Below are 15,672 nucleotides of genomic sequence, written 5' to 3'. Positions count from 1 at the left end.
ATATGTGCATTAATCTTTCATTTGCAGTTATTATGGTAGTTGTCCATGGGACTGGCGTCTGTAATTTTCCCCAAATATCAAATATCTAATTAACGCCAATTAATTGTCAACGTAACGACCGCACATTTACTTTCTTTATTAACCTTACGCCTTTTCAAAATTAATTTCCACCAATTTCATTTGCATTTTTTCTTTCATTTAGATGTAACTTATTCCTCCCTCTTTACCGACAGATTAACTTCGGTGACGATTGCTTTCCCCAAATTTCCATTAGGAACACGCGGTTTAATTTTTCACTGTCATTAAGGTCGATAAGTGAGAGGAAGGTTACAGACTTGGACTCTAACTAGTCCCTTCGAGACTTGATTACCACACATAATGCGTCAAGAACTTAATTCAGAACTACTGCAGTACTGTTTTGCGTTCATATAAGAAGAGCTTATTTTGTTCATGACTAGTTCAAGACTTGTTTCCCGGAAAAAAGCAGTGTTCTCTTACTTCAAATGAACTTGGTGTTTCTTTTATGTCAGGGCCTAACTTTTTTATTGTCTGTGGTGGATACTTTCTTTAAGACTAGGGAAGCGGTAAACAGCATACATACTGTTATTTCTGTCATCGTCCCTTTGAAGTCATCAGCTGTTGGCCAAGACGAGGGTAAAGAAGGGGAAGGAATGGGAAGTTGACGGATATATGTTGCTGCATCCGTCCGTGTTGACACACACCCACCCACACACACACACACACACATAAAGGAAACATGTTTTGAACGAGTAACTAAATATATTCGAGGAGGTAACATCCCATCCTCCTCTACTACAGTAACAACATACGTCTTTCCAGTATGCAGATGTAGTAGAAAAATGTAGTTTGCACTGTGGTGTGGCTAATATACTCCTTTATTTTTATTCTTGCAGTTGTTTCAAAATTAATATTGGGGATTGAAGGCTTTTTAGCATTTATTACATTCCACTCGCAATTATAAATAATTTAGCAAGTCAAAAAGCATTTAAAACAGTTTTGTTTATGTACCTGTGTATATGTGCACTCACTGTTCCTGTGTCTTCCATTACAAAGCGGTAATAACAAATATGGTGCCCGAGTGAATAGTAAGTTTTGTGTTTTACACTTTGCAAGGACTCAGTCTGTTATTCCACTGCAACGTGCCTTACATACTAAGTTCCACGGTATTTCTCTAAGTGATGACAAAATCCGTACATCGTATCATGAGTTTGAAGACACCAACTGTCTTTGCAAACGGAAGAGTACGGGGCAACCAAGAGAGACTGAAGACCGTGTTGAACATTTTCCACACGTAGCCCCCGTAGGTCCCAAAACCCAGTTCGGAATGCTAGTTGTGTATTAGCAGATCCAGTGACATTTGTGTAAAGGCTCTTATGCTTACACCTACATCCAAATTCTGATGCAGCTGTTAGAAGCTCTCAAGCCCACAGACTACATTTTAGGTACTAACTTTACAAAAAAAAAAAAAAAATGATGCTTCAAGACGATGAAGGTTTTTTAGATCATGTTGTCTTCAGTGAGAAATCGACATTTCACCTAAGTCAACACAGGTCATGCGTTCATGCAGAGGCCAGCAAGTCACCAAGAGATCTACGGTTCTAGCGTGACTCTCCTAAACTGAATGTGTTTGTGCCATATCCCGGCGGGAATATTATGCGCGTTTCCTTCTCGGTGAAGCAACTGCAGATGTCGTTTATTATCTTGATGCACCTGAACTGCGGCTCTTTCCTCGGTTGGAAGAAGCTGAACCTCTTGATTTGGCAGCAAGATGGTGTGCCGGCTCTCTGCTGTAGCTCAGTACGCCGTTGGCTAAATGACGTTGACCCGATCGCTGGATTGGCCGCGAGGGGAGGGATGACAGAGCTTGTTTTTCGTGGCGACAACGTTCGCCTGATCAGACACAATGCTATTTTTACCTATTGCAGTTCACAACAGGTCATGTGTATGTGTCTTCGCTACCGGCTGATGTACCAAACTTTAGAAATATGAATAAAACAGTTATTGCAACAATTACTCCAGACACACTCAAAGTTTGATAAGAACTCGCTTATCGACTCGATGTGTACCGAACGACGAATGGTGCTCACGATAAACACTTGTATGCGGAAATTTCTCAGTTATTCTTTCCGTTCATGAATTATTTATAATAGTAATTTGAATGTAATAAAAAACTAAAAAGCCTTAAAAACTAGATATTATTTTTGAATCACCTGGTTTTTATATTACTTTCAATTTTAGACCTTCTTGAAACTTCTCGGCAGGTGCTTTAAAATATTTTCTTCAATTAACACTGACAATAAAACGTTCGCCGTCCCCATCTCACACTGCGACTAATTGACATACAGACTAAAATTATTGCTTTCATTACGGTAAAACATTTCTGTTTGCGATAAGGCATAAGTACCATGCGAAGCAGCCTTCTATCGTGGAGTAGACTGCTAGAAGTTGCAACAGAGCGCAGTGTTTCTACAGCCAGGTACGTGGCAAGGGCCTAGCTCCTGGAACAACCTTTCCTTATCACTACTTTTGGCCTAAGAGTGATCGCCTTTGGCAGCTAATTCTTCTCTGATAATAGCTTGAGAATAGGATTTTCCCTTTGTGTATTCATCTCATTCAAACGTGCTTTGGCAGGTAAATAGGCGGTTTACACCTTTTTGGTGATTAAGGTCGGTGTAAAAGTATATGAAACGTCCCTTAGAAATTTATGAATTACAGTGCTGATAAACCCCTTAAGTAAATTTTTTTTTTCAAACATGACCGAAACTGAACGTACTCAGACATTACTCTCTTTACTTATTCTGATCAACACTAAACTGACACACAATATTTTTAGCGCAACGCAGTCTGACTTTCAATAATCTCTACAAAAGAATGGCCCCGACTAACAATAACATACACCTTTCATGAATTACTTACCTCATAAAAACCTTCGTTACTCGAACTACTGCAATAGAGCGAGCGCCCATAGTTCCAGCTAAATAAAAGATTCTAACTGCTGAAGGCACTAACTATTCATAGGCATAGTTATCAAATGAAAGATTTTGATAGAGAACAAACAATGTATTTACCTTAATAGTGTTCAAAAGTCATAATATATATATCAGTTCATGACATCCAGTCTCTGATGGACACACGTCCAAATCATCCGCTCTCAAAACTCCGCCATCTCCCTCCCCACATCCAACACTGCTAGTGGCTCACGTCCAACTGCGCAACGCTACGCGCTCTTCACATCCAACTGCCGAACGCTGCAATGGAGAATATTCCATCAATTCCAACCAGCCACAGAGTGCACACAGCACAGCCAGTGATTTTCATACAGGTGACGTTACCAACATAAAAACCCAAACAGCCTACTTACATAGCCTCCATGCTCCCCACAAAAAATTTTACAAATTGTTTTTGGCAGCAGCCAATTCAGATTTGAAAAAAAAATTTCATACTTACAATAACAAAGATATCAAATGCACACACTTATTGATACACTGTTGGTCTAAAGCTAAAATGGTTCTCATGAAGACAGTCATGATCATTTATCACAATAGTAATTACAGTTTTTTTACAAAGTCTCATTAGTAAAAGAAAATGCACACGGAAGTAGTGGATTTCCATGCAGCCTTGAAAAAGTAGTGCTGTCCTTCCAACGGAAAGACAGTGCTGATACTTGACATGCAGACAGGTAATGGGCCACAACAGAGCAAACCCACCGCAGAGTCAGTCGAAGTTTTGAAGAATATTGATGGTTAGGTCATCACAGAGCACACCCACTGTAGCCCTGGTAGAAACTATGATATTGGTGGGCCACCAGAGGTGCAGACCCACTGCAGCCCTTGTAGAAATATTGGATTTGGTGGGCCATCAAAGATGCAGACCCACTGTAGTCCTTGTAGAGATGGCCAGCAACCATCTGTTGCAACTGTGCAGGTGCACAATCACCATCGAAGAGTATTGCGGACAATATAGCAAGTCCATAATCCACCACTTGTGCACTCACAAAGTTTTTGGAATTGTCCTTAGAACCAGAAATGCTGTTAACCAGTCCCTTGCTGAATTATTAACACACCTGCAAACACTGACAGTCCCAATGTCTCACATATTGTGCATATACTATGGCCAACAGAAACGTGTGCAGTGAATTGAATGCTTACAAGTTACTTAATTTGATGAACTGGGGTCCATTAGAATTTTTTAAAATGAGAATACAATTGCAAAGGGACAGAAAACATCATTAAAAAAATAATAATACAGATAACATTAGTAGTAATACAGGCTTTACAAAAGAATAGAAACAGACATACAGGGTGTTACAAAAAGGTACGGCCAAACTTTCAGGAAACATTCCTCACACACAAATAAAGAAAAGATGTTATGTGGACATATGTCCGGAAACGCTTAATTTGCATGTTGGAGCTCATTTTAGTTTCGTCAGTATGTACTGTACTTCCTCCATTCACTGTCAGTTGGCCCAATTGAAGGAAGGTAATGTTGACTTCGGTGCTTGTGTTGACATGCGACTCATGGCTCTACAGTACTAGCATCAAGCACATCAGTACGTAGCATCAACAGGTTAGTGTTCATCACGAACGTGGTTTTGCAGTCAGTGCAATGTTTACAAATGCGGAGTTGGCAGATGCCCATTTGATGTATGGATTAGCACGGGGCAATAGCCATGGCGCGGTACGTTTGTATCGAGGCAGATTTCCAGAACGAATGTGTCCCGACAGGAAGACGTTCGAAGCAATTGATCGGCGTCTTAGGGAGCACGGAACATTCCAGCCTGTGGCTTGCGACTGGGGAAGACCTAGAACGACGAGGACACATGCAATGGACGAGGCAATTCTTCGTGCAGTTGACGATAACCCTAATGTCAGCGTCAGAGAAGTTGCTGCTGAGAGGCATTTGTTTCCGTACCATGTACAGCGTGTGCAGGCAGTATCAGCAGCTGATTGGCCTCCACGGGTACACTTCTGCGAACGGTTCATCCAACAATGTCTCAGTCCTCATTTCAGTGCAAATGTTCTCTTTACGGATGAGGCTTCATTCCAACGTGATCAGATTGTAGATTTTCACAATCAACATGTGTGGGCTGTCGAGACTCGGCACGCAATTGTGCAATCACGTCATCAACACAGATTTTCGGTGAACGTTTGGGCAGGCATTGTTGGTGATGTCTTGTTTGGGCCCCATGTTCTTCCACCTACGCTCAATGGAGCACGTTATCATGATTTCATACGGGATACTCCACCTGTGCTGCTAGAACATGTGCCTTTACAAGTACGACACAACATGTGGTTCAAGCACAATGGAGCTCCTGCACATTTCAGTCGAAGTGTTCGTAAGCTTCTCAACAACAGATTCGGTGACCGATAGATTGGTTGAGGCGGACCAATTCCATGGCCTCCACGCTCTCCTGTCCTCAACCCACTTGAATTTCATTTATGGGGGCATTTGAAAGCTCTTGTCTACGCAACCCCGGTACCAAATGTAGAGACTCGTCGTGCTCGTATTGTGGAAGGCTGTGATACAATACGCCATTCTCCAGGGCTGCATCAGCGCATCAAGGATTCCACGCGACGGAGGATGGATGCATGTATCCTCGCTAACGGAGGACATTTCGAACATTTCCTGTAACAAAGTGTTTGCAGTCGCACTGGTACGTTCTGTTGCTGTGTGTTTCCATTCCATGATTAATGTGATTTGAAGAGAAGTAATAAAATGAGCTCTAACATGGAAAGTAAGCGTCTCCGGACACATGTCCACATAACATATTTTCTTTCTTTGTGTGTGTGGAATGTTTCCTGAAAGTTTGACTGTACCTTTTTGTAACAACATGTATACATCAGTGTTACAGGAATTATGACATAAGTAAATATATAAAATAATGAGAATAGTTTTCGAAACATTAATTTCACACATGAGCATTAAAACAAAACAGAAAAAATAATGTCTAAACATCGTTACAAAGAAAATAACATATTATTATAAAAATTCTACAACATAACTTTTATCAGCTAAACACATAAAGACAGGAAAATCACAATTACACAATAGTACACAAACACAAAGCGGAATAACACAAAAGGAATGGACAGGGTTTGTTTTCAGTGTAACATTTGGTACGGCAGTCCAACCCAAAATTTCTTTCCATAGATCTTTACTCTTATTTCAACATTTGTTTCCACCAAAAAAATCCCATCGAAGCATGCTTTCTGTATTCTATTCATATCCTCTTTTAAAATAGTTATTCTCCACTGTACATTACTTTTTGGCCAGACCATTTTCTTATAGCTTCTCAATGAATTCTTTCCCTATTTCTCACAGTTAGTTTTTTATATAGTCTACCCCCTCTTAAGCTAACTTAAATCCACTGAGCTCAGACATATATACTAAGCGATGAGGCAATGCAGCAACACACAACAAATTAACACAAACAGCAAATGGCAAATGGCAAATTGGCAAAGCTAGCAGTAGTATATCTAAATTAGCAGAGCAAGTGCAACATTACAACTAATAAAAGCCAATGTGGAGCAACAAGAAAAATAAATCAGTAGTAAAACTGGCTTAAAAGTGTAATGCAAAGTGAAAGTTAGTAGCACTATGCATGGCAAACAGTAGCAGCAAATGCTGTAACTTATACCTAAAAATGACAAAGCTCAAGCAGAAAAAGTATTACAGTAAAGATGGCCATGACTAATACCTATTTTACATCTGAACACCAGAGTGATGCATCACGATAACTTACTCGAGCACACAAGCTACCAAATCGTTAAAAATTATTTATGCAATTCCAGTGAAGGGAAATGTCTATTTGTGTTCCCTTTTTTAAGAAAGTAGATCATAAAATTATTGTTTAATGGATCTGTAGACATAAAATATTAACATTAGTACATCTATTACATTTTATTTTAAGTAATGCTGCAGTTCAGCTAGAAACTAGATATTAAACAAAATATGCAAATATATATAGAAAGCAAAGCATGAAACATTCACTAGCCATATGGCATTTCATAAGGCAGTAAAAAAATCTCTCAACTAGAAAGACAGTAGTCATAATCAGGTGTACAGACATAAAATATTTCTCATCATTTCATCAGGCATTTCGGTAAATATCAGAAAGTATCTCAAAACTGTAATAATATGTTTCAAATATGAGCATGGCTTATTTGAAATGCTTTCTACAAAGAAATGTCAATAGCGAGGTTACTGGCCTCTTTTCTTTTTCACCTAATGGCTTTTTCTCCAGGCGACTGGCACAGCTGGGAGCCCGTTACGCAATACGTCAAAGTCACTTATCTTCATTAACGAAACATTTACGACAGTGGTCTCTGCTACAGTGATAGTTGATACCATTAAAAATTCGCAGGTCGAAAAATTACGGTAGAAATGTGTAGAAACGAATACTCATGAACAGCAGCGTTGTGATTCATTCATGCACGTAGACACATTTCATAACTCCTACAGTATGATTCTTGGTTTCGAACACCCTTTTCCACAAATCAGAGTCCCTAACCACTAATCATTATTCCTTACCTTATTACACATATTCGTCGACACTTTTTCAGTATTTCAGTATTTCAAGTGTCGTTATTATTGTCGTCCTTAAAAAAGTTACGTAGAAGTCAATCTACCTACTCGTAATAAACAAAAGTGTAATGCTTTGCATACAGATACCGTAGTTCTTATGCTTATTGCCGTGATGAAGTAAGTACTGTACTGTAACGTATTGTTGTGCTACGGAAAAGGCTGTCTCATTGAGGCTATACCACAAAACTTACTACTAAAACATGCGTAGCATAATCAAATTGCTCATATACCATCAGCTTGTTGCTCATAAACATACCTCAAGAGCATAATACACATCATCATCGTAATAATAACTTCATAACACCTCAGTCATATCTCAAAAACGTCGTAGCTTTCTGCAATAATATCAAAACCTAAAAAACAATTCTCTGCTCATTTCAAAAGTGTCATGTACCTCAAACGTACTTTAAAAATCATGATCCCATACCAAATATGCCATTCAATGCTCTCATAGTATCACAGTGATTCCGAAAAAATATGAAGTTCACAAAGTAAAGACAAAATACAATTTTATAGGTGCGAAGTTATCCAACTGTGTAATTGCGTAAACATGTGTCCTGACGTAGTAGAAAATTGTTTGTTTCCCTGTTAAATATTCAGATAGCTGTGTAATTCTGTGTTAGAGATATGTGGTTGTTGTGTAAAGTTGTATAAGCAAATACCATATTAGCTAGGACTCCTAGCGATCGTTACACGATTAGCACAAAATGTAGGCGTGTACCCCCTGAGAATTAATGTAATTATACCCTCAGGTGTTACATATTACAGCAATGGAATGAACTGTATCACGGAAACCTTTGTATATTTGTAATTAAAAAATCTTTAAAAATAAATGTTTTAAGTACAAAATTACTCACTCAAATGCGTGAACTGTAGCGCTAAACTGTGCGTCTTGTTATAAGAAAATCTCTGTCATTACTTAAGGGTAAAAAATGTGCCTAGTGTCGTAATTATCGTCGTCCGTAAGTAAAGTTATGTAGAAGTCAATGTACTTACCTCGTAATAAACAGAGGTGAATTGCTTTGCCTATAGATATCGTAGTTATTACACTTATTGCCGCGATGAAGTAAGTACTGTACTGTAACATATTGTTGTGCTACGGAAAAGGCTGTCTCATTGTAGCTGTACCACAAAAGTTACTACTAAAACATATTTTACTTTACAAAAGAATTCAGGAAAACTGTGCTGATATAAAACAGATACAGAACAAAAGCAATGATGTAAATTGTGTCACTCTTTAGTAGCGTCGTGATATAATCGTGTAGCAGTCAAATAAATTAACCACTGTGTCATCTGGTATCTCTCAGAAAGCACTTTCAATCCAGAATGTCTTTTCAAGTAAACCAAAATGTTCCATTAAAATCTCGTTAGCAATATATGGTCTAAGTATGTAAGCTTTATAGTCGTTACGTAATCGTGCAACTAACAAGCAAGAATGTACACACACAATTACACTGTGTCCTCTGTTCACTATAACAATGCATTTGTAATTACTTGTCTAAGTAAGTTCCCTAGGTTCCTGACTGGATAGTTAACTTTAAAACATAGTTGCATGTTAACAGTTTCTAAGTGTGACAAAGAGTACTAGTAACGTGAAGTGAAAAATTTTATAGCAAAGACTAAGTTAAAAAGTAAATTATCTCTCAATAAACGGTTTTACATGTGAAATGTGGTGTAAACCTTTACTCTTCCTAGTACGCAGAATTTCAACTTCAACGCAATTGCCGGCTGGTGTGGCCGTGCGGTTATAGGCGCTTCAGTCTGGAATCGCGTGACCGCTACGGTCGCAGGTTCGAATCCTGCCTCGGGCATGGATGTGTGTGTGATGTCCTTAGGTTAGTTACGTTTAAGTAGTTCTAAGTTGTAGGGGACTGATGACCTCAGATGTTGAGTCCCATAGTGCTCAGAGCCATTTGAACCATTTGAACCATTTCAACGCAATTATCATGTGGTATACGTCGGATTCTGTAAGGTCCATTGTAAATCAGAAAGTTTCTGATTCAAGTGCTTCTTCTTATGTGACAATGAATGAGCTTTAATGATAACTTTCTGACCAATGTATAATTTCTTTGCATTTGCTTTGCCGTGTAGTTTACTCCTTTTGTCTGCTGCAAATTTTATATTTTTAGTAGCCAAATCAATTATGTCTTTGTGTCGAAGTTTACGGGTATTCGGAAAAGGTACAAGCTTTCTGATTCTGTTTGGTGGTTCTTCATTCTTCAGCACAAGAATAGGTGGTAAAGCAGTGGAGTTATGAGGCATTTCATTCAGCACATTTTGAAATAAGTGTAAATATTTGTCGCAATGCTGATGCTTTCTGTGACAATAAAGTCAGCAAGGCTTATTGATTTCTTTCGTAATCCGCCAGACGGGTTGCAGTATGGTGAGTACAATGAATTAAAAACAGGTTTGATTTTATGATTCCGAAGCATGCGTGACCAAACAGCAGAACTGTTGCGGTCCGTTTTATGACGTTTCCAACTTCACGTAAGAAATTTTTAACAAAGGCGTTGGATACAAACCGTCCAGTGGCTTTACGTAACGGTGTGACGGAAACAAAGTTTGAAGTAAGTTCAACAGCGACTAGAACGTACGAAAATCCATTCGATGTTCTGACAAGGGGTCCCAAGAGATCAACAGCAACAAATTCTTTTAATTTAGAAGAAATGATGGGAAACAACGGAGCACGATGTGAGATGGTAGATGGTTTACCTTTTTATCAGTTCAAGACATGCAGTCTTACAAATTTATTGTCTCTGATGGACACACGTCCAGATAATCCGCTCTCAAAACTCCGCCATCTCTCTCCCCACGTCCAGCACTGCTGGTGGCTCACCTCCAACTGCGCAACGCTACGCACTCTTCACACCCAACTGTCCAACATGACAATGGCGAATATTCCAACAATGCCAACCAGCCGCAGGCTGCAAACAGCACAGCCAGTGATTTTCATACACAGCTCTAGGTGACGTTATCAACATAAAAACCTAAACAGCCTGCTTACATATATATATTTTTTTTTTACTTTTGGGGATGAGTATTCCTGTAGTGATTGCAGTAGGCTGGTACTGCGTCCCCCTACGCTGTGTTATAAGGAGGGGTGTCAATGTGGCTCGGCACACCTCGTATTTGTACCACCATCATGGAGGGACTCGGGCAACAGTAGGAAGTTGTAGGAAGAGAGCTCTATTCTCATCCAGTTTTTCAGAAGTTTTTTGGCGGAGCACTTGATCTTATCAGCGAGTAGGTTTTCACGTAGCTCCTCGCAGATGTCTCTCGTCGTTGGGCACCTAGGGCCTCTAGGCTCCATTTTAAGCACTTATTCTGCAGTGACTGGCGTTTTGAGATGTTTGTGAAACAGGTATCTTCCCTTGATGCAGGTCCATGGAGAAGTGACGGTGTGGCTGTCGCTTTTTTTAATTTCAGTTTTCTTTATGGATTAGCTTCACTAACGGTGAAAAATAGCATACGAGCGTGAAACACTTCATGGTGCTGATTTTCTTCTCGTGTACCCTGCCTGTGCAAGTACAAATTCTCGCGGAATTCATATGCGCTGTGAATTCAAGTGGCGCTGTCTTCGTGCCAGTCATGGGCTCATTTAGCAGCAGTACCGACTAGGTAAAGCCAGTGACCTACGAACCGTTGTCTATCCCCATGGTTCTGGGCTTCTAAATGGAACTGGCGAGTCGGGGCCGCCCTATGCGTACCACTACCTCTTTCCTGTCACTCTCCAAGGGCTATGGGTTCAGCTCTCTGCTTCTGTACGTTCCTGCCATCCAGTTTGGTAGCGTGCAGAGCTCGCTATCCTACCCAACTAGTCTCATTCAGCCGCAGAGCTGACACCCTATTCGCTTTGCCACGGACACTCCCCGCCCAACAAATATCACTCGCTGCCCAGTTCTTACGGTCGGTAACTGGAACCCAGCAGTCAACGTACTGTGTTGAAGCATAGAATAATGAAGCTGTTGCTCAGTAGGCACTCCTGAATACGCACTCACCGCTGTACTGGAGATCCCATCCCAAAGCTTCCTGCACGCACCACTCTGGTGTCATATGAGGCTACCCTGCAACGCTGGTGACATTTAGTTGTCACACACTTCTGCACAGGTGTTTCTTAACGGCGATCTCAACGCGCTGAAATGTACGTTCTTCCATATTAGTCCTTTATTTGTTTACCTAACCAGTAATTGTGCATCAGAGTTGGTAGTTTAATGTGTTGGACTGAAACAGAGAAAGCAATTGCACAATAAAATACCATTCCATTCCATTGTGTACTTTCTTGTACAGAAGACTTATCGATTTAGCTGAAAAGCATACCGTAGTGCGAAACAATTTGTAAATGCTGGGCTCTTCCATTTGAATAACCAGCGGTAGATTAACCTTGGCTATTAGAGCAGACGGTGGCATTCCCTCATAACTAAGATGGGCGTGCAGTGTCAGCGGCCCCCGGTTCAATTACCTTTGCTACTATTAATTTATTTCCTCTGCTGCTCAACAGGTTAAGAGAGCTAGAGGTGCCTTTCATCTTTTCGTCTGATGAAAGAGTACAGAAACATAATTGGAAAGACCGGACTAATTACTAGCTCCACGTCGCCCTCCAAACGCCATGAAGTTGGATAACCCCGTCTGCGTGCGCCTCGTACAGTTACTGTGTAGCACAGAGAAACATGCAGTGTGATTCAGGCGCTCCTATCGATGCCGCTTTATGCAAACTGCAATGAAATATCTGACCTTCAAAAAACGTGTGCGAGATTTTCATATTTTCTCGCTCGCTACCCGTACAGGAAAAATTAACAGCACCTTTCTGTAGTAAATTAAAAGTGGTTAAATTTTGTTCTGGCATACGTTTTCGCTAGAGGCCATAGTTTTTCGAGTTAGACAGGAAAAACACAATATTTTTGACCTGAAAATATACCCGTGTTTGTGCAGTCGCACGTTTTGTACAATGGTACGAGGGAGTGCCGCGAGTAACTTACCAGAAATTCTGACGTCAGGAATGACTATTGGGGTAAAAGTGTACCTTCAAGTCACTTTTGTATGTTTTTCTTCAATAACTCGAATACTGTAGCCTCCAGCGAAAAGTTACCACAGGAAAAAAAATGCATTCACATTAAGTTTTCTACGAAAAGACTGAGTACATTTTTCCTCTATGACCATCAGCTTGCGTGTAGCGAGCGAGAGAGTATGAGAATTTCGCATTTGGTTTTTGAATGCCAAATGTAACACTACTGGCTGCATAAAACGACGTCGGTAGCGGCAACTGAATATCCCTATATGAGCAACTGATATGAGTGCACAGCGAACACCGCGTAATGCGCGTTTGCTGAAAGAGGGCATGTCAGTCATCAAACCTACCACACAGTTACTCAGAACAGTAAAAATTTTCCATGATACAGTTTTTCGTACCCCATGTATGTAAACTTCATCGTTAATATCTTCGAACTCCTTTCCCTCAAGAGCACTACAGATCTTGATTTTAGGAGAGGTTCTGGAAAATCGGCTCAATAGGTCTTACACAAGTAAGTAATACATCTCGAATCATTGAAAAAATGGCAGTTTACATATAATTTGTTGAGAAGTACTAATTTCGATATTTGTTCGTGAGACTTAACAACGTGCGATGAGAGTGTACATGTTTACACTAGTAACAAAGTGCTGTTAACTTTTGCACAAAACCAAATGACGCTTCCCAATTGCATAATATGACGCTCTGCTGGTACAGATGTATAAAGCTGTGTCTGCCATGTGTCGCAAGGTGATGAACAGAGATCAAAGTACACTCCTGGAAATGGAGAAAAGAACACATTGACACCGGTATGTCAGACCCACCATACTTGCTCCGGACACTGCGAGAGGGCCGTACAAGCAATGAACACACGCACGGCACAGCGGACACACCAGGAACCGCGGTGTTGGCCGTCGAATGGTGCTAGCTGCGCAGCATTTGTGCACCGCCGCCGTCAGTGTCAGCCAGTTTGCCGTGGCATACGGAGTTCCATCGCAGTCTTTAACACTGGTAGCATGCCGCGACAGCGTGGACGTAAACCGTATGTGCAGTTGACGGACTTCGAGCGAGGGCGTATAGTGGGCATGCGGGAGGCCGGGAGGACGTACCGTCGAATTGCTCAACACGTGGGGTGTGAGGTCTCCACAGTACATCGATGTTGTCGCCAGTGGTCGGCGGAAGGTGCACGTGCCCGTCGACCTGGGACCGGACCGCAGCGACGCACGGATGCACGTCAAGACCGTAGGATCCTAAGCAGTGCCGTAGGGGACCGCACCGCCACTTCCCAGAAAATTAGGGACACTGTTGCTCCTGGGGTATCGGCGAGGACCATTCGCAACCGTCTGCATGAAGCTGGGCTACGGTCCCGCACACCGTCAGTCCGTCTTCCGCTCACGCCCCAACATCGTGCAGCCCGCCAACAGTGGTGTCGCGACAGGTGTGAATAGAGGGACGAATGGAGACGTGTCGTCTTCAGCGATGAGATTCGCTTCTGCCTTGGTGCCAATGATGGTCGTATGCGTGTTTGGCGCCGTGCAGGTGAGCGCCACAGTCAGGACTACATACGACCGAGGCACACAGGGCCAACACCCGGCATCATGATGTGGGGAGCGATCTCCTACACTGGCCGTACACCTCTGGTGATCGTCGAGGGGACACTGAATAGTGCACGGTACATCCAAACCGTCATCGAACCTATCGTTCTACCATTCCTAGACCGGCAAGGGAACTTGCTGTTCCAACAGGACAATGCACGTCCGCATGTATCCCGTGCCACCCAACGTGCTCTAGAAGGTGTAATTCAACTACCCTGGCCAGCAAGATCTCCGGATCTGTCCCCCATTGAGCATGTTTGGGACTGGATGAAGCGTCGTCTCACGCGGTCTGCACGTCCAGCACGAACGCTGGTCCAACTGAGGCACCAGGTGGAAATGGCATGGCAAGCCGTTCCACAGGACTACATCCAGCATCTCTACGATCGTCTCCATGGGAGAATAGCAGCCTGCATTGCTGCGAAAGGTGGATATACACTGTACTATTGCCGACATTGTGCATGCTCTGTTGCCTGTGTCTATGTGGCTGTGGTTCTGTCAGTGTGATCATGTGATGTATCTGACCCCAGGAATGTGTCAATAAAGTTTCCCCTTCCTGGGACAATGAATTCACGGTGTTCTTATTTCAATTTCCAGGAGTGTAATTTGGGGTAATAAATTATTAATAATCTGTGGCTTTGGCTATCGTAGAGAAATGTGTTCATATAAAATAAAAGACCGTTATCATAGAAGGGGAAGCAATGAAATTTTATTTTTACTCATGTTCACATCTGATAAGAAATCAGTTGTTACGCAATTTATATTCGTAATGTAAAGAGGACACGGATTACCAAGACACTGTCTACAACCGTTCACCGCATACAGCGCTGGTATCCAGTGGTTAAGGCAAACAGTAAAAAGAAAAAGGGGAGGTTGAGCAAAAGTTATTAATTAGCGTAGATGTTTCCACACGAAAATAAATTACATTCTCTACGTTGGTATTTCCTGCGTCAAATATATATGAGTTTCATACAAAATGAAAATCTGTGCTTCAACCTTTAAGTCACGGTCGTGATTTTGCTATTATTTTGAGCTCCGGGTCAAGTTTCTATTCTAGTGCCACAAAGACGTCATTTAGATCTGAATTTCTAGAATGGAAATCTAGGATGGTCTCATTGAGATCACATAGTGACAACAGTTCCGGCAACGTTTAATGTGCTTACATTTCTATTAGATTTACAGAAACGGTAAACCGTATTCTTAGGGCCGTGTGGGGTCCATCAGTCCCTACAGCTACTATACGACCAAATTCAAGAAGAAATATTTGCCACGTCTACAGTTTCCTAAACAGCTACATGCGGCCAACAAAATACTCGCAGTGGGATCAGAGTAATTGATCTATGTGCGATGTAGACGGCAGTGTGAGGATAACTTGGTCTCTTTATTGCGAACGAATGAAGGGGCGTGTTCTTCACAGATGAACCCCAATACTGTCTACAGAAAGATATTGTCTCACAATTAACGGAAAGG

Source organism: Schistocerca gregaria, chromosome 2 (assembly GCF_023897955.1).
Source record: "Schistocerca gregaria isolate iqSchGreg1 chromosome 2, iqSchGreg1.2, whole genome shotgun sequence".
Classification (NCBI taxonomy): Eukaryota; Metazoa; Arthropoda; class Insecta; order Orthoptera; family Acrididae; genus Schistocerca; species Schistocerca gregaria.
The sequence above is the reverse complement of the archived record's forward strand: the minus strand, read 5'-3'. Positions refer to the sequence as shown.